This window comes from Crocodylus porosus, unplaced genomic scaffold (genome assembly GCF_001723895.1).
Source record: "Crocodylus porosus isolate Cpor-Errol unplaced genomic scaffold, CroPor_comp1, whole genome shotgun sequence".
Taxonomy (NCBI): Eukaryota; Metazoa; Chordata; order Crocodylia; family Crocodylidae; genus Crocodylus; species Crocodylus porosus.
Window position 1 is genome coordinate 6,179,214 of NW_017728928.1, and position 22,879 is coordinate 6,202,092.

The window sequence follows — 22,879 nt, forward strand, 5'->3', positions numbered from 1 at the left end:
CCAACTCGGCGAACCTCGAGGGCGGCTAAGAGCTACCTCAATTCCGCCCCACAAGCCGCGTGCTCGCACAACTCCGCAAAGCCTGCGGCTCCCCTAAGCGGTGCCGGAACCGCTAGCCCGGCATTTCGCCACACTAACTAGCCCTGCTGCCAACCCAGCCTATTGCTAAACCATATACAAGAGCTGCGAGTGATGCTGAGTTAGTGCCATTTCTCTGACTGAATCTTTGGTTCTGTGGGATTGGAACATAAAAACATTTGCTTGTGGAGGAGGGAGATGGGGGGGTAGTTTGCATTTGCTAAGCTTTTACAATGACATATTCAGGGAAAGTAAGTTTGATGGACTCATTCCAGCTCTGAGCTAACTAGCATCACATTACACAGCCCATCAGCACCACTGGCCTTCATGTTGACAACCATAGCAGACAAGCAACAGACAGATTGTTCAGGAAAACCAGATTATACTTTCACCCTGAACAGTGGCCTCCACTCCCAGTATGTCAGCAGGTTGATGTGTTACCAGGAACTGGCAATTCTGTGCCAGTTTTGTGGCAACAGATCTCCAGAGCTGCCAAGCTGCCACCTTTCACCTATATTAAAAAAGCAGCTACAAAAGCTGAAACCAAAAAGAAAACCAGAACAAACAGCAGTGTAAAGCTGCAAACAGATGTCACATTTATCCCAGGGTAAACCATTTTATCCTGGGACAAAGTGCAAGTGAACTGACATGCATGCCTGCCCGCTGTCTCAGGATCAATGGTAATAAAGTTTCCTGGGTAAGAGATAGTATCCCAGGATAAATGATTCTACTATTGATTCAATAACTGTGTCATTGAATTAATAGTAGAAAAGCAGTACTACATTTAGCTGCTCTCTAAACCCTGATAAGAAGGGTGATGTATGTACAAGCCAATCCTGGGATATTTTTGTTCTGAAACAAACACAGGCAAAATTTATCCAGGAACAAATGCAACATCTGTTTTTAGCTTAAAAGACATTGTGTAAAACCCACAGATAGTCCTGCTGTGGTGACTACACTTCTTAGGCTAGCATGCTGTCTTAAGGGATACATCTGAATCTTGTTGTGCCTTTTACCACTGGGATTCTCCTATGATAAGTTGTGGACGATAAACTAGGTGTGACCCCTAAGCAATTACAGCCTCTTGTTGCCCCTCAGGCTTGAAAGTAACATTCTTGCATAAGCACAGTACAACTAGACGGACCCTTTGCCCTACATTCACAGGTGGAGAGAAGCACAAAATCAAGCTGCAGAGACTCCTTGAACAGACTGCCCTCAGCCACACAGTCCAAAAGATATCTGCTGCAGTAGGAGGAAAAGAGAGAAAGCACAATAGCGTTGGCATTTCTAGCTCTTCGGATCACTTTGTTTTTGGCCAATATCCTCTGAACCGTGGGCTTTCAGACATGCGTAGGCTGTTGGGTAATTACTCCAAGCTGAACTGAGCTGCTTAGAATGCACTAATCTCTGCAGCAAGCATCTTGAAGTTAATCACTGTAATGGAGAGTACAGTCACATAAGGTGATCATCTGCTGGCCTGGCATGGTCTTTTGAGCTCTGTGCACACTCCCCGAAATCCAGCATCACAGCAGCTGCTCTGTCCTTACAGGCTCAGATGGAGGGGCCCATCAGCACAGGCTGAAAATAAGAAACTCAGATACATGAGAAAATATTCAAAGGGAAATTCAGGTTTTGTGTCTTTTGAAATGTCTAGTAGAATTTTTTTCTGAATAAAAATGTTGAAAGGAAAGTCTCAACTGGAACATTTTTATTTCAGTTTTCAAAAACCAGGAACCCCGCCCCCCCTCCCCCCACACACACACACTTTTTTTTTTTTTGGGGGGGGGGGGGGGGGGGGAGAAGAGTCCTCAAACTTTCTTTTCTTTTTTTGGCTGTTCCACTTTCATTTCTTCCCCTACTGCTACAAAGGGGTGGAAAAAACTTCCAACCCCTGCCCCCAATAAACCCCATTTTAATCACTCTCTTGTTGCTTTCAGAACCCAAATGGCATTTTTCAACTTGAGAAGTAAACTTTCACAGGAAGTAAAGCGATTCAGGGATATTTGGCTGTTGCCAAGAAGCTTTTCTCAGAGAAAAATAAATGCTTTTCAGACAAAGTTGTCCCCTCACTCCAGCACCACGCTTCTGGGCTGGTATTTTCAGCCCAGCACATAAAACCTAGGTTCCCTTGAAAAGACGAGGCAATAGGCTGAGGTAGCAGCTGTGCCTTTTCTCTGCTCTGTAACACACCTCTCAGCAGCACAGAACGGCCTTCCCAGACAGAGGACAAAATCTCGAAGGGCCCCTCTGCACTGGGACCTGTGGCAAAGAGCATAAAAGGGCAAGAAAGGCCAGTAAGACTTTCATGACTTATGTTATTTGAACTGAAGATGGGTGTTCAGCAGTCCCCGAGCATGAGGCAACTGCCCCTCCTGTGCCCCCTTCGCAGAAGAATACGTGTGTGCCGAGTTCAGCTCAGTACAGGCTGTCAAAGACGTGTGCTGAGCACATGCGCTCACAGAGACCAGACATCTGTTCTGCTGTGCTTCACTCCTCTTGTCATCACAACTAAACACAAATTCAGGCTGAAAAGAAATCTGTTTGTCTCTTGCAAACAGAGAGAAACCTAACAGCCCTCCAATGCTGCTGATATTTCTCCTTCAACAGTAAGGATGTAGTTTATTTTCCTGGCTACTGAAAGATGGTAGATGTTCTTGCTGTTTTGTCACATCAGCCTACAACAGTAGAAAGCCATCATTTCCTCAGACAGCTAAATAAAGTGGTAATTAGAGGTAAGAAGTGCTGCCAGCCCCTAGCAAATGATACCCTCCCCTCTCAACAGAGTCATCACTGCGGGGACAACAAGGGAACCCAAGAGATGCTAATATTTGCATGGGCTTCTGTGGGCAGCTCCCTTGCAACTGTTGCTCAGCTTCAATAATGCTTTAATTCACCCCTACTGTATAAACTCCCATGGTTGAGTGTGACAGGAGACCCCCAGAATCAAATCCTCTGAATTCAATGCAGAAATGTGACTTTAGGGGTCCTGTTGCATCCTAGTACAAGTATAATCAACCATACAGAAATTGCTGTCCAGACTTCTGCAAACACAATGAGGAAGGTGCAACTGCAAGGGTGGTGGTGACCAAAGCACTCATAGATGTCCTAGCTACTTCCTCTAGGGTAAAAATAGCACAAATTTTCTTGATTGCAGTGGGAGCAAGGCTGCATTAACGTATAGCACTTCAGAAATACTTCTCTGAACTAACAAAACTTCACGATCTCCCATGGGGGGGAAATGTTTTTCTTTACAGGTTTCAGGGAGAACAGAGGCAGGCTGGAGGTTATGCAAGGCACCGAAGTACATGCACCAAAGTCAGTGCTAGATCCCAGATTAGAGCCCAGAGTCCTGAAATTCAGGAGTCTGATCAGTTGATTGCACTGCCTTTGAATGCTCCTATTGCACAGAGAGCTCAAGCATTTCTCTTTCCAGAGTTAAAAGCAAACACGAGATCTTCCAGAACCTGCAGAGAAGCTGAAATGGAAGCTTGTAATGATGTTCCTTGCCTAGTGCAACTTATGAAAGATGAAACCCTTTTGTTTCCACAGCTACCTGCACTCACATGCCATTAGTTTTACGAGGTGTTCCAGATTGGTTGCTTCTGATCACATCTGGAAAATAAAATGTCAAGAGCTATTTAATATGGTAATCATAGGACAGCAGTAAAGGTTGGCGTTATGAGACAAGAGTGAAAGCCCTCAGAGAGCGTGCCAACAGCCTTCCAGAGAGCACATGGGCATTGCCCTCAGCCTCCCCTTCATAAAGAGGCCCAAACACAGGAAAAACAAAACAGAGGTTGCTTTAACTGAGCCCTGCTAGTCTGAAAGAGACCTGTCTGTACTAAACCTGTACAGGTGCAGACAGCAAACAGCCCAGACAGACCCTGTCCTGTCCAGCGAAGATCACTGAAAGACACCGTGCTTGATGAAAGACTCCAGCTCTCCGGCACTTATATTTACACTCCATGCACTATTCTAACTAGCTTATAATGTCTCCATTTTGGCCCGCGCTCTGATAATGGGCAATTAAACTGGCTTTAAATGGGATTTTTATAAGAAAAAGTCTTTTAAATCCAATCTTCCTGGGATCTCTTTCCCCCTCCTTCTTCTTCTAGAGGCACATTAAGTTAACACAACATTTTAGAAAACACACTGCACTGGCAGATGGAGCTGCAAAGTTGTAGGAAGCCGGAAGCCTGATCTTCTCCCGTTTCTGTACAGCCCCCGCAGGGGAATCTGTACCTGCAGGACATTCACTCTGTAGCAGGAGCTTGCCAGTTTGGAAAGGCACAGCATAAACAACAGGCCTGTCTCCCTTTAGCATCATTTACATCTGTCACTGAGCTAATTCCCCTTTAGCAGTATAAAACCACCTTGACTATCAGTGAGTCTCTAAGCATTTGCCAAGACTACTTTACTTCCTGCTGCCAAATAGACTTTGGTGCAAAGGCTAAATCCTATTCTTGTTATTCACACAAGCAGCCTCTTGACTCTTCCTTGCACGAGGAAAACAGAGTGGTATATTTGTCTCTTAATTATCTTCTCCGTGGGGGCTGCACTGGCTTGTTTTCTCATCCTTCTTCGTTCCATCTTACCAGCAAACACCACTCTGAACAGGCAGCCTAGGTCTGTGGACTCTTCTAGCCAACACCTTCTGCTGAGAAGCTTAGTCAGAGTATTATTCATTTGGATTCCCAAAGCAGTACGTTGCCCCTCTCCAAGAGTTCTCGGCACCCAGCCATTACCTACATACTTATGCTGTTTGACAAACCTCAGACAAATTCATCCCTTCGCCCATAAAATATAGGCACAAAGATACACTATTCTACCCTAGACCTCCCCTACCTACAATTTAATTCTCCCTCAAATGCCCAAAGACACCAGGGACATTGCAATATGCCCAGAACGCCAATAGGTTAAGAGTATTTTGGACCAAGTTAGGACTGATTTCCAAAGCTGGGAGGCTCTAACAAAGGACACTGTGCTGGTTAGGGGACTCCAGCTCCATGGATTGCAGCTGTGGAAGAACATGATGAGAAGAGTCATCTCAAGAGCCAAATCTCGGCCCTTTATGGCTTTATAGCCAACATTCAGAATACAGGCTAACCCTACAACCAGCCTAGAGGACACAGCAGTGCACTGAAAGTGCCCCAAGTCAGCTGCTCTCCTAACTGAGCAGGAGTGGCAGCTTTCTGCTCTGGATCAGGAATAGGTAGCGTGCATTGCTGTGTCATCTTGCAGGGATAAATTGGAAACAGATTGAAAGACAGAGAGAGAGAGAGGGGTGAGGAGACATGCTTTCCTTCAGCCAGTGTAGTAAGAGCCTGTTTGTATTCCTGAAGATCCATTGAGGTTTTGAGGCCCAAATGGACATCATGATTAATCTCTTCTGCACTCCTGCATGATTCAGGCCAAAGAGCCTCATCCAGTAATTCTGCCCACAAGCTCCTAACTTTTATTTGAGCTGGAAGATCTCTTTTTAAAAGACATCCAGTCTGGATATCAGATGTCAATGCTGCCAAGTTCAGTCAACCAGACTTCTGCTGTTATATAGCAATGCTGGTTTCCAAAAACAAGTGGCGGATAACATGAAAGAGAAAAAATTGTCTGGCCCTTGGCACTGCTTTAATATTTGTATCCACCCCTAGGTATTTTCCAATAAGCACAAATAAATGTACAGGTAAATTAGGACCCTGCAGGGTTTTGCAAGTATAAGGCATAGCAAATAAACAGGGACTCACAGTTAACTCTGATACGAGGCCATAGGATCAGATGAAAAAGACCATTCAGCCTATCTCTTGGCAAGGACAGAGTACAATTTCTTGACAGAAGCTGTATCAGGTATTCAAACACGTTGGATCATAACCAAGAGGCCACAATGAAACAGTCTGCAAATGAAGTGGAACAAGAGAGTCTGGAGCGATGCCTATGCACTCCACCGGGTTTCCAAGAGCAGGCTGCGTTGCTAGCTCCCTGCACAGACAATAGGGAGGGACACTGAGCGCACAAGAAGGTGGCACCTGGTGGTGCTGTGCCACTGCCCCAAGGAAGCTGCTTGAATGGTGCTGGTGAGGAGAGAAGAGATGTTGCCGGCAGTGGTATCCAATAGAGCACTGTGAATCTGAGCCCTAATACTAGCTTGGGCAGCCCTAAGTACACCCATTAACCACAACCCAATACATGGTCAAACAAGGGAGGCTCAAGGAGCCCCATCCCTATCTCCAGCCAGAAGACCTCTAGAAACTCATTTCTTAAGCCTAGCTATGAGAGTCCTCCAGCCCATCCCTAGACCTAGTGGCGAGACCCCTACCTGCCATCACACTCACCCTAGAGCTGGGGACCCAACAGCACCCAACTCTGACTCTAGTTTGGGGAGCCCTAGAACCCACCCTGCCTACAAACCCCAGCACTGATCCTAGCTTGGAGAACTCCACCAGCCCAAACCGCAAAGACCCCTAGCCCAATCTACCCCGCCGCCCTAGCTCTTCCTTGGGCCTCTCTATGGGGTGCTGGATGCTAGATTTTTCTGCTCCTGTTTCGCAGAATCCTCCATGGTTTCAGTCCAGTCTCACTCACAGCCCCTAGCCCTGACTGCCCACTGCTTTGCACCTGATGTGATTTACACCAGAGCAGAGCACACATATTATACAGTCAGATCAGCATAGTATCACCTTCTATCCATGCCCTTGTCTCATTCTTCTTTATTACCACAGTCCCTTCCCACAGTCTCATCTGTCTTAGTGAGAGGGCCTTTTTTGTACTTCTAATTCCTTGCCTCTCCATCAAATTCCAGCTCTCAAATGAAAATGATTCCTTGTTTATTCTTGCTGTGGTGGCTTTCTTTTTCTGTGGCCAAGTTCTCTAAAAACGTGTGATTTATCTGAGCATTTGGGGATTCAGATTGTAAAGAAAGACCAGTTTCCCTCTTTAATGAAGCCACTGGGACAGTACTGATAAGATGAGAAGTTTATGCCACTCCCTCCCCTCCCCATCCAGAGGTGACGTTTCTAAATGCAAGAAGGGGACAGAGGGCAAAAAGGAAAAAGCTTGTGTAGGGTCATATTAAAATAACTTCAGTTGGAGGGATGGGGTGGATGCATTGAGCACCTGTTGGGATCAGATGCTAAGATGAGAGAAATCTTCCTGGCAGACATTGATTGCAATCACAGCCAACTCCTGTTCAGATTCACACAGGCCAATGCACAGCACAGCTCCAAAGACCCAGTGCAAGTGGCCGGGCAGGTACTAAGCAGAATTCTTAGGGCCCGATGCAAAGTCTCCTCAAGAAAATGGAAAGATGTTGGATCAACCCTTTAATCTCAGAGTAGCAGTGCTGTCTGAGAAGGCTGGGAATCATACAATAGAGGCAGACAGACAAGCAGGAGATTAAGTAACTACTTCTGTTTGAAATGTCCCTTGATGAGAAGCTTGTTCTGTTCTCCAGGCTGCGCTTGAAATAATCAAATCTTCCCAAACACAGAGCTTCCCATATGGTCACAATTTACTGACTTGATTTTGGAGGTTATATAATATTGGTATTTATGAGCCAAGCATTTAAGTCACCAGCTGAGAGAACACTGGGTCTATTGTTGGCTCACACATTACTGCAGATCCAGAAACACAGGGCAGGCCACTCGTCTTCTCTTCATGCATCTGATCTGCGGCTTCTTTAACAAGCATGATATTAAGGCTGCAGGCAGATGGGCATAGAAAGCAGTATGTAAGACAGGAGTAAAAAAAGCCTACACTCCCTTAATGCTCAGTTTCCTAAAAATGTCTTGCTATTATTCTGATTGTGAGAGAGAAAAATCTCCACTGGCAAATGGCCAAGCTGGCAAAGACCTGTATTGAAGGTAGATTTCTGTACCCCCTGGTGAATAGACCAGCTCTGAAAAGAACTTGATTCTTTGGGTTATTGAGGACAGATGAAGGGCCCAACGTTTGAGTCTTCAGTCTGAACGTATCTCCATTATGAACAGACTCAAGTTGGTGGGGGTGCTGGTTTAAGTTCATTGTTGTGAAAGGACTAATTATGTTCATTAGTTTCTGGCTCTGATCCACCCTCTACATTAAGCGTGTCCCAACTTGAGTTCAGGCCACTGTAGGAAGGATCCAGCGTGGTTTAAAACCAAAAGCTTGCCCAGAGTTCAGATCAAAGGTTTTGGATCAAGCTAATCACGAACGCTTGAAACACCAGAAGGTGGGTTTTGTGCCAGGTCTTCAGATGACAGCATTTACAATGGGAGCTTCTGGGAGCCAAGTGTTTCTCTATTCCAAACTCACTTGCTTTAAACTGCCGCTGAGATCTTTTGTCCATAATGATTTCAGCCCTAAGATGTGGAATTCCCACCCCTGAAGAAGTCCATTAGAAAAATCCCTCTCACTAGGAATCAATGAATGGCTTAATTCAGCTAAAATATGGTGTCCCCTTCTACCTGGAAACTTTATCCCAAACTCAAATTGAACCTTTTGGAGGTTCACGGGCAAGCAGGGACTCAGGTGTTACAGCTTCATCTCAGAGGGGAGGGTGAAAGGAGTCTCTTGAGCATATACTATCCCCACTCTGGGACAAGCCAGTCACAGGTGGGGAATGTGCTCAACTTCGCCCTTCCAGCGAAAAGATCTCATCAGGATGAAGCAGCCTCTGTTCTAGACCCTTTCTCGAGCACAGACCCCAGGGAAGCTGTTTCCAGACCACTGCTATGACCTTAAGAGGTTTTGAAAAGCATCAGCTTTGCCCAATAACTGCAACTTCACTGTTTGCCTAAGGCTATTTTTAACACAATCAAACTCTGCAACAGAAAACCTGCTTAGCTCCCCAGGATGATCCTCTAAGAGACAGCGCACTAAATCAGAGGTTAGTACAGGCCTTTTAAAAACCTCTGTCAACTCATTTTATAACCCACTTTCCTTATAAATGCTGCTTTTCCAATCAATTCTGCTTTCAAAGTTTGCATGCGTTTCCTTCCTTCACTCACACTTCTCTCAAACACCACAGCAAATAACACAGCTCAGCACCAAACTCATTTGTCCCAAATGGTTAGCATGTTCATAGGAAAAGGAGGAGGATGTGAACATCTTCCTACAGAGCAGCTGGTGTGACACAAAAAAAAACAACACACCACCCTTTAAAGCCTTAGCCAAGCAGTGGATTTTTCTGGAGGAATCATAGGTCAAGAGACAGAAAAGATCATGTCATTCTCTTCAACTCCATTCTTCTTGCTAGTCACCATTGAACTGTACCAAAGTGTCTCCTCTCCTACTTTGGAATTCATATATTTCAATTAAGTTAGGAGGATCAGTGTCAGCAGTAAACTGCACTGCTTATGGGACAATGACCGAGGAAACTGAAACTCAGCTGTGCCTACCAGGGAAATACAAGCAGCTACAGTCTTAGTGAGCTCTGGCAGTCTTGGCTTAGTGGCCTTCCAGCTGTCATGACCTTAGCTCCCAGTTCACAGCAATGCCATAGTCTGACCCTGGCTGCAGGTTTAGAACAACAGCAAATATCCATGCAACTCTTGGGCCCTGCCCCCGCACACACACGCTTGTGCTCCACTTGTCTACCAGGACTAGTCCCAATGGTCACAAAGTGAAACACCTGCAAAATGGGCCAGGCTTGGGGCCTGATACCTAGATGTCTTCCCCCTCCGCATGCCAAGATGCAATGAAGCTTGAAAGACCAAAAACTTACGTTTACTTTTTGGTCTCGGCTTAGGACGGGGCTGGGGAGTGGAGAGCTCAGCATCTAACACAAGTCCAGCTTGACATTTTAAAAACGTATTTATGCCATTTCCTCCTTTACATATATATGTGTGTACACATATACATTATATATATATGTAATTAAAACGGCCATTTCAGTTGACATCTTGCATATCAAATTCTAACCATAAGTGATTTGAAACAGCTGAAAAATCATGGTTTAGGATGGAAATTTCTATGCCAAGTTCCAGTTTAATAAGCATAATGATTAGTTGCCAGACTATTTCACTGGGGAGAACATTCTCTTCTGCTGCTGTTTAGACTGTGTATCAGATGGACTTGAATTGATACATAAGCTGAATGTACTCAGACAGCAGCTCTTGTCTCCCAGTTATTAGATTTCAAGATACTCGCCTGGCCCTGTGACAGCTCATTTCCCATAATGAGATGCAAGCAGCTTTCTCTAAGTCAGAAATGACATGCTACAAGGTTTCTCTGAGATGGGAAGGAGAACAGTACCAAAAGGTACAATTTACTTGTGTGGAGATGAGTGCGTAGGACAGGGCCCCTGTGATGGAGCTGTGTGTAGCATGGGAAATTCCTGCAACTAAGACTTGCCGCGCATAGTAACACGATCAAACCCAGGCTTTCCAAGCACCAAAGAGAGTGGCTGTGTTTCCCCAGTTGCACATCATCAAGCTGCAATACTATTCCTGACCAAGGCACCTTGACAAACATGCCTTGTCATTAATTATCACTACCAATGACAAACATTTCTCACTTTTATATGTAAAGCTTACAAATATTTCCTTTCACCCAACTCATCTGCTAATGAAACCCCTCCCCATTAGTGTACAGTAACTTGAGATTTGTAGCACTGACACTGACTCTAAGTGCAAGCCCTTTTCACACTGGGGCAATGTATCTAGATGCCAACTCTGCCCCTGCCTGCCTGCCTGGCTTCAGATGACCAGAGGGTGCTGTGGTGGGGGGCAGAAGGGGGTCCACACCGCTACCAGGGCTGGGCTGCTGAGCTCCTCAGGGCCCTGCTGTAGCACCCCCCAGAGCACCACTGGGCAGTCCAGTCCGGTCCATGCGTGGGGCCATGGGCAGAGTGGAACGGCGCCGTGCATAGTCCACGCCTGTTAGCCCCCATGAAGATGGCATACATCCAGATATGGTAGGCAGGGGTTGGGTCTGCCGGGAAGCTGAGACAGCCTGTGAAATCCAGGACTGTCTCAGTCATCCCTAGCTTTAAAGCATGTTGTGTTTATTGCACCCTTTGTGACGGGAACATCTTAGTCCCAAAAGGAACAAAATGACATGAAGTGTCCCGTGGGAGAGCTCTTAAAAGGCGTGGCAGGGCTATTAGGTGCTGTGCTCACTGTGTGAGTTACAGTATAAGTATGGATTAGGTGCCTGCCATTCATCCGGTCAGTAAATACTATGACACTGTTCTGGTATTGCACCATGCTTTAGGCCACCCTTTAGGACCAACTTCCACAACCCACCCCTGCACATCCAGGAAGTAAGCCACGATTTGTAACCAGGGGTCAGTATGGTCTGTACGATGGGAACTGAAACAGACTCACACCCTCTGGGGCTTGAATACAGAGGACCATGTAACACTCGGTGATGAGGGGGTAGCTGATTTCTTATGGACCCAGGAAGACACTCCTGTGCTCTGAAGGCCAGCACTTGGTATCTGGGATTTTATCTAAAGGCTAAAAACAGAAATAGAAGGCAGGAGTCCTACATGTCCCACCAGCAGGACAGTCAGTTAAAGAGATATGGAGTGACTGAAGCACTTTTGCAAGGTGGTACCTGAGGTCTTGTTTAGCAGGTACCTCTCATCAATGAATGAACGTGCTTCATCTGCTCCACGGTCAATTTTTAGTGTGTCCACTCTAATCCCCAACCCATTAGGTGGGGACTAAACCATGATAATTTAGCTCTGTTTTATTGAGGGGTAGGCCACCCTGCTTAGCTCACACTGAGGGGCAGAAGCAGGCACAGAGATAGTTATCGTGTAAACTAATATGTAGCAAGTTATTTCTACCAAATCTTTTAGTTCTTTTGTTTATTCATAACTATAAGGAAAAAAGGAGAGAAGAAACCAGGTGAACAAGACTGCAGGGTTGTCTGTAAAGAACACTTTCAGGTTAGGAACAACGAGATCAAAACAACAAAGTGCACAGGGCTGTGAGAATTGTGAAGATATGGATCCTAGCGTTTACAACAAAGGTCTTTTGTACTTAAAACAGTCACTGAGAAGCAAATGGGGTTTTATCACAGAATCACAGGAAATGTGACCTCAGGAGGTCATCTAGTTCAACCCCCTGCTCAGAGCAGGACCAGCCCCAACTACATCATCCCAGCTGAAACACTTCATTGGAGGCATAGGCTATCTGGGCAACCCAGGGTTTATTTGGAAGTGCTCAGGTAGTCCTGGTTTGGGGTCTATTGTTCATCTTTTAAACACCGTACTGACATGGATAATAAGAAATCATATGCAGTTACAAAACAACTCTATCAGTGTAACGTTTACATAATCCTTCTATACAGGCCATCAGTCTATTTCAATAGAAGCACACATCCCAGAAAGCCACACAGTAGGATACTGAAGATATGATTTATAACCTTTTTATGACTTTACTACAAAGTATTGCTAAGTACCATTAAACAAGAGCAAGATTTCAATTATTTCCTGTTCCTCCCCTCCCCTCCCCAGACAGGATATGGTATAAATTCTTAAAAGCTCATCTCAGCAAACATCATAAAGCTATTTTGGTGATATTTGATCTACCAAAAAAGGAGTCAAAAGATTAAATCTAATGTTTTCTTCTTTTTTATTAGCAGCCTTTCACCAATGCACAGCCTCTCTCCCCCTCAGGTCTCAAGCCAAGTTTGCATAAGCATAATAATCAAGTGTCACACACTGTGAACACTGTCTCACCAAAGAATAAAATGTTACTCGTCTCCTCTGCTTTAATAGATAGGAAAGGGAGGGTTGAGTTATACGCAGCCCTTCCTTGTAAACACTCTCCATGCTACCAGTGTGGTGCAAAACATTGATACGTAATATAATAACGATCTTGCAGAAAACAGAGCAACCTGCCATAAGATAAAAAGGAAAGTGACAGGCACAAGAAAAATACTGAGAGAGAAATTCAACATCCAAAAGAAGAATTCCTAAGATCCCTCAACTTGCCTTTTCAAATTTCTCACCTTCATATTACTTGGGACTGATGCACGTTTCTCAGAACTAATGAAATGTCCAACCCCCGCCCTTGTGAAACTAGTGAGCATGGACACAAGCTGGATTCATGGGAGAAATTGTGGCTTCCCTGAAGAGAAGGACAAAACTCCCATTGACTTCAATGGAGCCAGGCTATCACCCCAAAAAGATGCACAAAAAACACAAAAAGACAGGGGTAGGATAATGCTTTGGGGAAAAGGAAAACTAAGCAAATTAAGCTCCGCCTCTAAAAGGTACAAAGTTGGATGAGAAGGCCATGAGTTTTGGATTCTGGATTTGGTCTGCTGACAAGCTGAATATTCAAGAGAAATGAGTCAGCTTGGCATTGATGGCAAAGAAGAGACCAATAGATGACTTGAGTACAGTGTATAAGTACTTTTAGAAGGAGCAGCCACTGAGTGGGGTAAAGGGAGCTTCAGTGTCTCAGAAAAAGGTACAACAAGAGCCATGTTAAAAAACAGACAGTTTCAAATTAGAAATACAGCAGAGCTTTTTAACAGCAAGGGACATCAGCTCCTGAACCAAACTACCAAGGGAAGTGGTGGATTCTCCAGTTCTTGGACACCCCATATCAATATTACAAGCCTTTCTGGAAGGTGCTTTAGCCAAGTCCAAACAAATACAGAATAACTGGCTAGAATTCAATGGCTGGTGTTAGGAAATGAGACTAGATGATCTATTGCCATTGAGATCATTCAGATGGGATACCAGTCCTGTATGGACCTCGTATCTATGAGCGAACATACAGTATTCAGAGTCAGGACAAAGCTCCACCTTTATCGGCTAAGTGGCACATGCTGCCTCAGGGTAACAGGGAACAAGGAATGGGTTTTAGCCATGTGCTGTTGAGCTTCTTTTAAGAGAAATGTAAACCCCTACATACAAAGCCTTGTAAAGAAGGTCAGATAGAAGTTGCTGGGCAGATGTGCAGCCAGTGGCTAGAGCAGGGGGAACAAGGGAACTGAAGGCCTGCCAAGGCTCAGAGGAGGTGCTCAGCATGCTTTGCATGTTTATGGCCCATGAAATTCTTTGCACAGCTGAGCCATGTCTCACTCCTGCCCCCTCAAAACACAACACCATGCAGAGACCTCAGCTTGGAAAAATCTTTTCAGAAGCCAAAACAATGCCAACTTTTCATGTACGCATTGCTGATAGCGGGGGCGTGCAGCTATCACAGGGATCTCTGGAAGGGATAACAGATGAACTCAGAGAAGCTGCTTTTATGGTTTCCTTTTAGCGGCATAAGTTTGCCAACAGAAGGTTTTGCCTGTGAAACAACTGGGAAACACACATAACGCAGGGAAAATGTAGAGGGGAAAGGTTAAAAAGTTTCAAGATGACACATATTTTAATGCTATAAAACCACACACTGTACAAATCAAAACACAATGGCATTTCAGAGAGAACTATCACCTTCCGATCGAGCTTTGGAACTCGATAATAGAGTTCTATCGTCAGGGTATAACTTTCCATTAAATATATGGCCTGCTTTAAAGCCCTGAGAAGGACATAATTCTCTATTAAGTTCTGCAGGTTTTCAGAACTGTTCCAGTATAACCCTACTTAATTTCAGTAGAATTCATCTTTACTAAAGTTTTAGAGGAGCTTTCCACAAGGAAAAGTTCCCAACACAGCCTCATTAAATACTCCTGCCCGTGACAAAAACCTATAGAATTTAATAGTCATTACGACACCAACTCAGGAAAGGATCTAGGTAAATGCTTAATTTAAGCACATCTGTAAGTCTCATTGACTGCAGATTATGTACACGCCTCAGTTCTTTGCAAAAATCAAGGTCTAGGCTCACATGCTCTACAGAAATTTTAATAGATCCAGAATTCTTGTTTCCATGGAATCATTTCCACAGGTCCCGTAAACTACCCAGTAAAATGCCACTGGGGAACTTAGACAAGCAGCACAATCCAGGCATCACACTTTGGCTGTGTTTGCTTGCAGAATGGGTGTGGTGTGGTGCTGCCAAGGCAGTATTTTGTTCCTATGTGCAAGCCTGTGGGAAGTCAGCTCCATTGAGTTTGGGGGACTGAGATCCAAAAGCCTCACTGTGGCTGGGACTTTTCAGATACATGCACAGAGGCACAGCTCTGGACTTGAACCTAGGTTTTACAGCTAATGGTATTTTTAGAGCGCCCGAAGTATACTAGAGAAACAAACTGTGTAACATTGGGGAAGTCATTGTAGCTTCCTCTGCTATCCCGTCTGGTCTCTGGTCCCTAGGCAGTGAGCTTAGACCTGGGTAACTAAGGGTCTGGTTTAAATTAGCTGATACAATTTGCTTGAAGCAAAGATGTTACATCAGCTCAAAGTTACTACAAAGCCACAGCTAAATATTGATTTTGGACCCAGCTCTGGTTGGTTTTGTACACTGCATTGAGAACTGATTCTAGGAGCTTGTCCAACATTCCCAATGTGTTGAAATATCCGCCTTCAAGGGAGAGCTCTCATCTCTGGCGCTCCCCCCACATAGCACCTTGGCACAATCTGCCTCAAAAGGCTGGTTCACCAAGATGAAGCCCTTCTGCTATATCTCCTTCTGCAGGATGACCACCAAGCAAGCCATAAGGTAGGGATCACCTCCATTTTGTTGGAAAGCTCCAATGCTCTATTTGAGATTGCTTCAGGTTAGACATAAGGAAAAACTTCTTTACAAGTTGAGTGCTGAGGGTTTGGAACAGGCTCCCCCCAGAGCTGGTACAGTCATTCATCTTGGCAATCTTCAAAAAGCATCTCAACGCCCATTTTTGCTGGATCCTAGCAGCTTTTCCTGCCCAAGTGCAGGGGGGCTGAACCCAATGATCTGTAAGGTCCCTTCCAGCCCCTAACTATTATGAAACTATGAAAGCTCCATTGCTTTGTCTGAGTCCCACAGTACGCCTATGGCAGTGTTGAGAAGTCTAATCCACCTGACTCTCATCTGGCACTTAACTCCCAAACTACCCAATGTACACCAATGGCTTAGGTTTGGCCCACACCAGACATTTTTGCTGGCATTGCAAGGGGTAGATGGAGTCATCCTGGCAAAAAAGACATCCCTGGGCAAACACAGCCTATTTGGGGAAACAGGTATATAATGGAAAAATGCAATCTTTTCCCAGGATAGGGATAAGCTTTCCTTAGACTAAGGCAGAGTGGAGCCAGGAGTTGCACAAGTGACTCATCAGAATGAACCATAAGTACAATTCACAGTACCCCAACTACTATCAGGTACTGAGACAGTGGCATGGCATTGCTCAGGCACTTTTTCTGTAGTACTATCAGACAGAAGAAACGCAGGGTGTAGTCTACCAGCTCCATCCTTTGGCCCTGCTGACATTTTGGAGGGGGCTTAGCAGTGACATGACGTTACCTGGTTTGTCTGAAGTAATGCATCTGCCCCACGTTTCAAGAAAGAGGAAAGAATAAATGCTCAGTCAGGAAGCAGAGACTCCATCTCCCCAGGGATCCCCAGCCCTGCTGCTTGGCATTGCTGGACTGTCAGGATGCTGTGTGTGAAAGAGCTGCCCTGCAGTGTCCATGGTGCCAGAGGCAAGTTATGTTTGACAAGGACCCCGGTAAATAATGTCTCGGCTCATCTCACCTCTGAAGGTAGCAAAGTTAGTTAAACAGCTCTGGGCTTTATCTCCTCCTGCAGCTGTTGCAGTTTGTTGACAGACAACACTTTCATTGAGTATTTTTAGTGTCTCCCTTTATGATAGAGAAAAGCAAGTGGACAATAGAAATAAAACAAGATACATCTGCATTTCCCCAGTAGGGCTTTTTTTCTCCCTTAGCGTCTAAGATGGAAAAAAAAACCCACCTGCGATTGCTCTTTGCTGGTTTTTGCAACTTCTTGAAAACGGGTTTATAAATAAAAATGTATAGGAAGTAGAATTATGTTTTAAACATATCTGATGCAAATTGCATGCATATATAGATGAGAAATAAATCAAAATGAAAAAATTTATCTGATAACTTCTCCCCCTTTCTGTTTTTGAACTGTGCCAGCAAATTTCAATTTCTTTGAATTTATCCATTATTCAGAATTGTTTATTGAATATGTTCTAGGGTTAGCTCCTGGTCTACAGATTGTATTGAAATAGATTATTCCAAGCCTTCAAAATGACAAATTCAAGCTGCTCTAATTAGTTTTCATTGGACATGCAGGTCACATGGGTATGTTTAGGTTTCCTTGTTGGATGAGTACTTCTCAAAGAAAAGCTTCTGGTGTGATTATGAACACTAAATTTCCCAAATATCCTCCAATATTTGCTTAGAAATGGCTGGGTCTACAAACATTAGAGGGCCATTAAGCCTGTTAGAGTGTTTCCAGAAAATGAATGGAGACAGGAAGCAGAGAGTTTAAAGGAATGAGCTTAAAGTATTTGAGCAAATGTTAATGGTATTTGGTTTTCTGCAAAAACTGACCCGCCTTGGTTATACCCAGGCACTATTCAATTATCGACTGTATTTGCTTTCAGATGTATACGTGACAGCCTGTCATAATTTCTTTACTTACAGCACACATGATGAGTCCTTGGCTCGACTAAGCCCACTACTACTACAGACATCTATATAAACACTAGTTACAGACAGACGTTACATTTGTCACACTTCTGTATTACTGGCCACCTGGTGGTGGAGAAGCAGAACCACATGATACAGATTGTTGAACAACCCTTGGAAGCAGCACATCTGTCTACATCTATAGTGCTACCTTTCTGGTCTGGGTCAAACCCCATGATCATCTGCCCTGCTACAAATATTACAGCTGTCCACAACCCAAAGGAGCCAGACCATTAGCTAGAAGCAGTTACAGGCCAATATAATTTTCTGCTTGAGCCACTGGAAAGAGAGGAAGATATAATGGACAAGCATCAATCTTTCTTGTTTACAAACATCAACTCAGCACCAGTGAGATTTGATCCCAAGTTACTACCATACTCAGTGGGCATGTCTACACATCGCTGTATGATGACATTAGTACTGCGTCATGCTTTAGTACTTGCTTGAGGGAACTACTAAACATGCCACAGTAGTGGGCCGTACTGTGGCATATGGGTGGTGCATGGTTAGATTCACCGGCTACATTGCCATAGCAGTGCGCTGTAGCTGAGCAGCAAGCTGCTATGGCAACATAGCCGACAATCACATGTAGACCCGTGTGATCTGTATGTCACCATAGCACGCCATACGGTGATGTAGCGCATCACTACATCGCTGTAGGACAATGTGTAGACGTGGCCAGTTACCACAAGACACCAGGCACAGCTGCCACCTTCAAACAAGAGTTTTGTTAAATAGCAAAACTTAAAAAGCCCTGAATTCAGGCAGCAAGAGCATTTTTGGACCAACCAGTAGGACAAATACTAGAGGAGTAGTACTGCCATTAGTCCTTAGAGGTCAGAGCTTGCAGATACTGGCAAAGGCTGCCCAGCTGGCCCAAGAGGGTGCAAAGTGGGGATGGAGGGAGGTACTGATGCATGCCAGACTAGGGTGATTTTTTTTGATGCACAGGTTAATTCATCAAAGTAGCATTATAAGGGATCTAAAATCAGGGTGAATCTAGCCAGTACTTCAGACCAAAGAAAGTGGGAGAAGATTTTCCACGAATGAGAAACCTATTTAAATTTAGAGGCTCCTAAAATGGAATTTTTCTTTTTGGAAATGCCACCAGAACATGAAACCAAAAATTCCAGCTCAATCCAAAACCAACCCAAGTACAGATGAAAATGTTTGCTTCCCCTTATCTTTGCAATGAATTAATACATAATTTTCCTAGAACTGACCTTGTCAATAATTCAAAAAGCCCTGCTACACTTCAATCGCTTTATCCTATTACTATGAGAGCCAAACCTCCCAGGCCAGGAACTGGAAATGGTTGGTAAGTAACAGTCTTCTATGGGCATCAGGGGAATAATATGGCTTTGTTTCATAGTGATTTCTCTGGTAGACAAATGGACTCGGTGTCCAGGACAATGGCAAAAGCATCCAGGGGACTGTTGGGGGGAACTGGGTGGACAAGTCTTGAGGGATGTACAGGAACATCAGAGAAACACAAGGGCTAACTTCTTGCTTTGGGGAAGTTTGCTGAGCTGTTGCCTGCCTCCCTGGTGGTAGTTAATAATGGGCTCAGTGTGACAGGTACTACACCTGCCATAGCAGGCAGCGACAGCAAAAGGTAGCCAGCACCTCTCTATGTATACACAGGGAACAGAGGCCTGCCATGGCATTATTGGTTGTTTCTATTATCACAGCCCCTGTATTCCCAACTCAAATGAAGGTCGCTTTGTGTTGGGTATTGCACATGCTGAGCAAAGGACAGCTCCTGCTCCCAAGAACTCAGTGTCAATAGATATGCTCAGGGCAAAATTACTTTCCCCAAGTTGCAAGAGTTGGGCTGGGAATAGGACCTAGTCTGTTTGATCTGCAAGCCCTGGCCTCATGTGTTTCAGGGAGCCTTTTCATTTGACTTCCAGGCTCCATCAGTCAGAGTTTGCCAAGAGACTTTGTGCAGTGCTTTGAGTGTTCCAGACAGAACAGCTAGTCTGGCACATGGGAACCCAGAGACTCTCGGCTTTTGCCTCATGCCCTGAATTTCCACCTCTACTATATGTGGAAGTTAGAGACAGTATATAGATAACACCTACCTGCTTATCAGGGTTTCCCAATAGCTGGAGTGTTATAAGTGCTAACCTGGCACCTGCATTCACTCCAAGAGTAAAAGAAACATGGGAATATTTGGGAGGCTATGGAAGTCACCCATCAATATTGTTTTAACATTTATAGTGTTTGCTCATGAATTTTCATAGGAAAACAAACAACTATACTTGGAAAGCCCCAGTGTGGACGTGTGTAATAAGCTGCATTTCCCTCCCCCAGATTCTTCACCACAACCTCTGAAACCAGATCAGCGTGTCATATTAACTGCACCATAGAAACAGGAAAATCAACCCTCAGAACAAGAGCAAAAAGCAAAGATAGTTGATTCTCGCCCTACGTGAGGTATATGCTTATCAGAATGATGGACCTCTGTGCTACATGTAATTCCATACTCAAGAATGTATGGATGTTGTCCAATCTAGACTTCAAGGTACTTTAACATAAAGCAAGGATACTTGCCCACAAAGACTTCAATGCACGTATTGTCTCTGTGTTAACTACCTTCTATTTTAGGCATTTAAAATGTTCCTAATCAGCATGCTATGTAGGTGCCATGCTGGGTATTTCTTGCTAAGATAATAAAAATAGGCTCTCTACTTACTCGGTTTTTATAAACTTATGAAACCAATCCAAGGCTTTCCCCTATCTTTCATAGTTTTCCTACAACCCTGAAGGAGAATGTCACTACCTGCTTTAGACAGAAGCTCACTGCATGCACAGCTCCATATGACTTGAGCATTGAATTTTCAACAGAGAAGTTTTTCTTTAAAAAAGGAATACTACCACTGACTCAACCCCCAGACACTGAGCGATGGATCCTTCTGGACAGAGTTGGACTACTTGTATTATAGGACATCTCCTCAGGGGCCACTCTGGATCTGAACTGTTCTACAGTTTAAATACTCCTCAAGAACCCCTTTCTATTTGCTTGATAAAGGGGTGGAAATAAAACACGCTGTCATTCCTCCAACGTGTATCCTGAACTGCTTAGCAAAGATAGGCTCCCTATAGAGCTTACAAACTCAGAGGACAAAGAGAGTGAAGGAGGAAAAGGGAAACTGAGGCAGAAAGTGGAGAATTGCTGTGCCTAAGGCTACACAGCAGGCAGAGGCCAGGCTAGAACCCAGGTCTCCTAAGTCCTGTTCACTAGGCTGGGCTTTCCTCTAAAGGAACAAGCGAGAGGCCTACCACTTAAAGATAAACTAGACAGACTGGGTGTATGTTAAATTTCATCCAGACTTTTCCAGAACAATTTTATTAGTCCTGCATCACTTTTTACCAAGGTCACCAGCAGGTGTGGCCTGAAACCGAACAGGAAAAGCTTGGACTGCAGAAAGGGAAGGAGCCTTGAAAAGTTAGATTTATAGCATCCAGTGAAGAGCTGAAGGGCAAGGGGGTACAGAAGCACCAATTACAAATAATTTAGCATACTAGCAATTGCACAGCTATTGATTAGTGAAAGCAAAAATGCAAATGAGGGAGCTGGAGGAATGGGAGATAGGAAATCAATGGTGGCTTTATCAGGCTTACACAGTGAAGTCTAAAGGCATTTTTAGTTCTGCAGAAATTATGTTGGTTGGAGATGACTCAGCACTGTCCCTCTCTGAAATCTGTAAATGACTCCCTTCACTGGTAACTATGCCCATGTCCTAAAGGGTCCTCAGATACCCAACAGCAATCTGCATTCTTGCTGGCCCTATTTACAGAGGACTGGTGGACAAGCCTGTTGTTGAGAGGTAAAGAGCCCTGAGTTCCAGTCCTGATCTTCACACCAGCTTGCTGTGTTGGCCTATGGCAAGACACTTAACATTTTTCCTCATTTTTTCCTCCACAAAATGGGTTTAATGATACTTAGCACTAGCCTTAGAGATGTGTTGCGGGACTCCATTTGTAAATGTCTGCATGGGAGTTGAGCACCTCATCTGCTCTAAGTAATTGTTATGAATGCTATTAATCCTGGGATATCTACCTAGCTGCAGCAAGTGGGGATGCCTGATCACTTCCTACAGCTACAGTGAACATTTTTATTGCTGCTGCATTTTAGTGTGTCCATAAAACTTCTCAAAGAGCTGATAAGATAGCATAGTTCTGATAAGATAACCAACAGTTCTATTTCAGCATCTCATCTCATCAAGGTGATTTCACTGTCCTGCTGACCCCTTAACTGAGGTTAGGAATGGGGATTATGACAGCTCAGACCTGAGAGAGATCACCCTGTCTCATTTACTGAGACATATAGCCCTATAGGACACACAGAGTCTGCTTTCTAACCCATGAAAACAATGTGCAAGCTATTGTACAGTGCCAGGAGGCACTTCTGGGTGGACAAGAGAAACATTTGTGAATAACTAACTGTCAGCGGAACCCAGACCACATTAAGCTCCCTCCAACAAATTCCCAAAGACCCTTTACAGGCACTGTTAATGACCATGGGTGGAAGATGAAGCATTATTTAGATGTTATGGAGCAGGAATGGCACACAGAGATAAAGTGCACACCCATGCTGTCATGGGGGCAAGTGGCAACACTTCCATTGGCTTCACATGGAGTAGAGCAGTAGAAAAAGAGGGGATGGAGGCTTCCCTCTTAGAGCAGGAGATCCAGAAAATGAGCTGCATACCAGGAGATAAAGGGAAAAGACTCTCTGTTTCCTCAGAGCCCAGATAGCTTCAATGGACTCCCACCATGTATGTGGGCAATGAAGCAGTAAGCCTCACCCAGCCTGTACTGGGTGGTTTATGCATGTTGGGCAGCAGCTGCAGCATCCTGCATTGGATCACCTCCCAAAGCAGGAAGATGAGCGCACCTCCAGAATGGCAGTGAGATGAGGCAGGCTAGGTCAACTGATTTACTATCAGTCAGTTACATGGGTCAGTCTCCCATTTTCTCCATGCTTTTCTGGAAATCCTACTGCATCAACATTGTTTGGTTATTCTGGGTCAACATAGGACTAGACATGGCATTTACATGCAGTGGTAAGAGTTACTCAGATAGACAGAAATATGCCTTTGAGCAAAGACCTCACCAGGATGGCTACTGGCTGACACAGAGGCAAAAAAAAAAAAAAAAAAGAGAAGAGAGATGAGAGTTGAGAGCTGGGAATCAGATTGTCAAAATCACAGTTTCTCTCCTTCTGCTAACAGCAGTAGCTGTTTGCGGAGTGTGAGACTATTTCAAATG

General features: G+C 44.5%; 1 protein-coding gene across 1 annotated transcript in view; it reads right to left on the reverse strand.

Annotated features, from left to right (window-relative positions):
- RHBDL3 (rhomboid like 3) overlaps nt 1-22,879 on the reverse strand; it is a 107,636-nt gene that overhangs the window by 29,664 nt on the left and 55,093 nt on the right. The window lies entirely within an intron of this gene.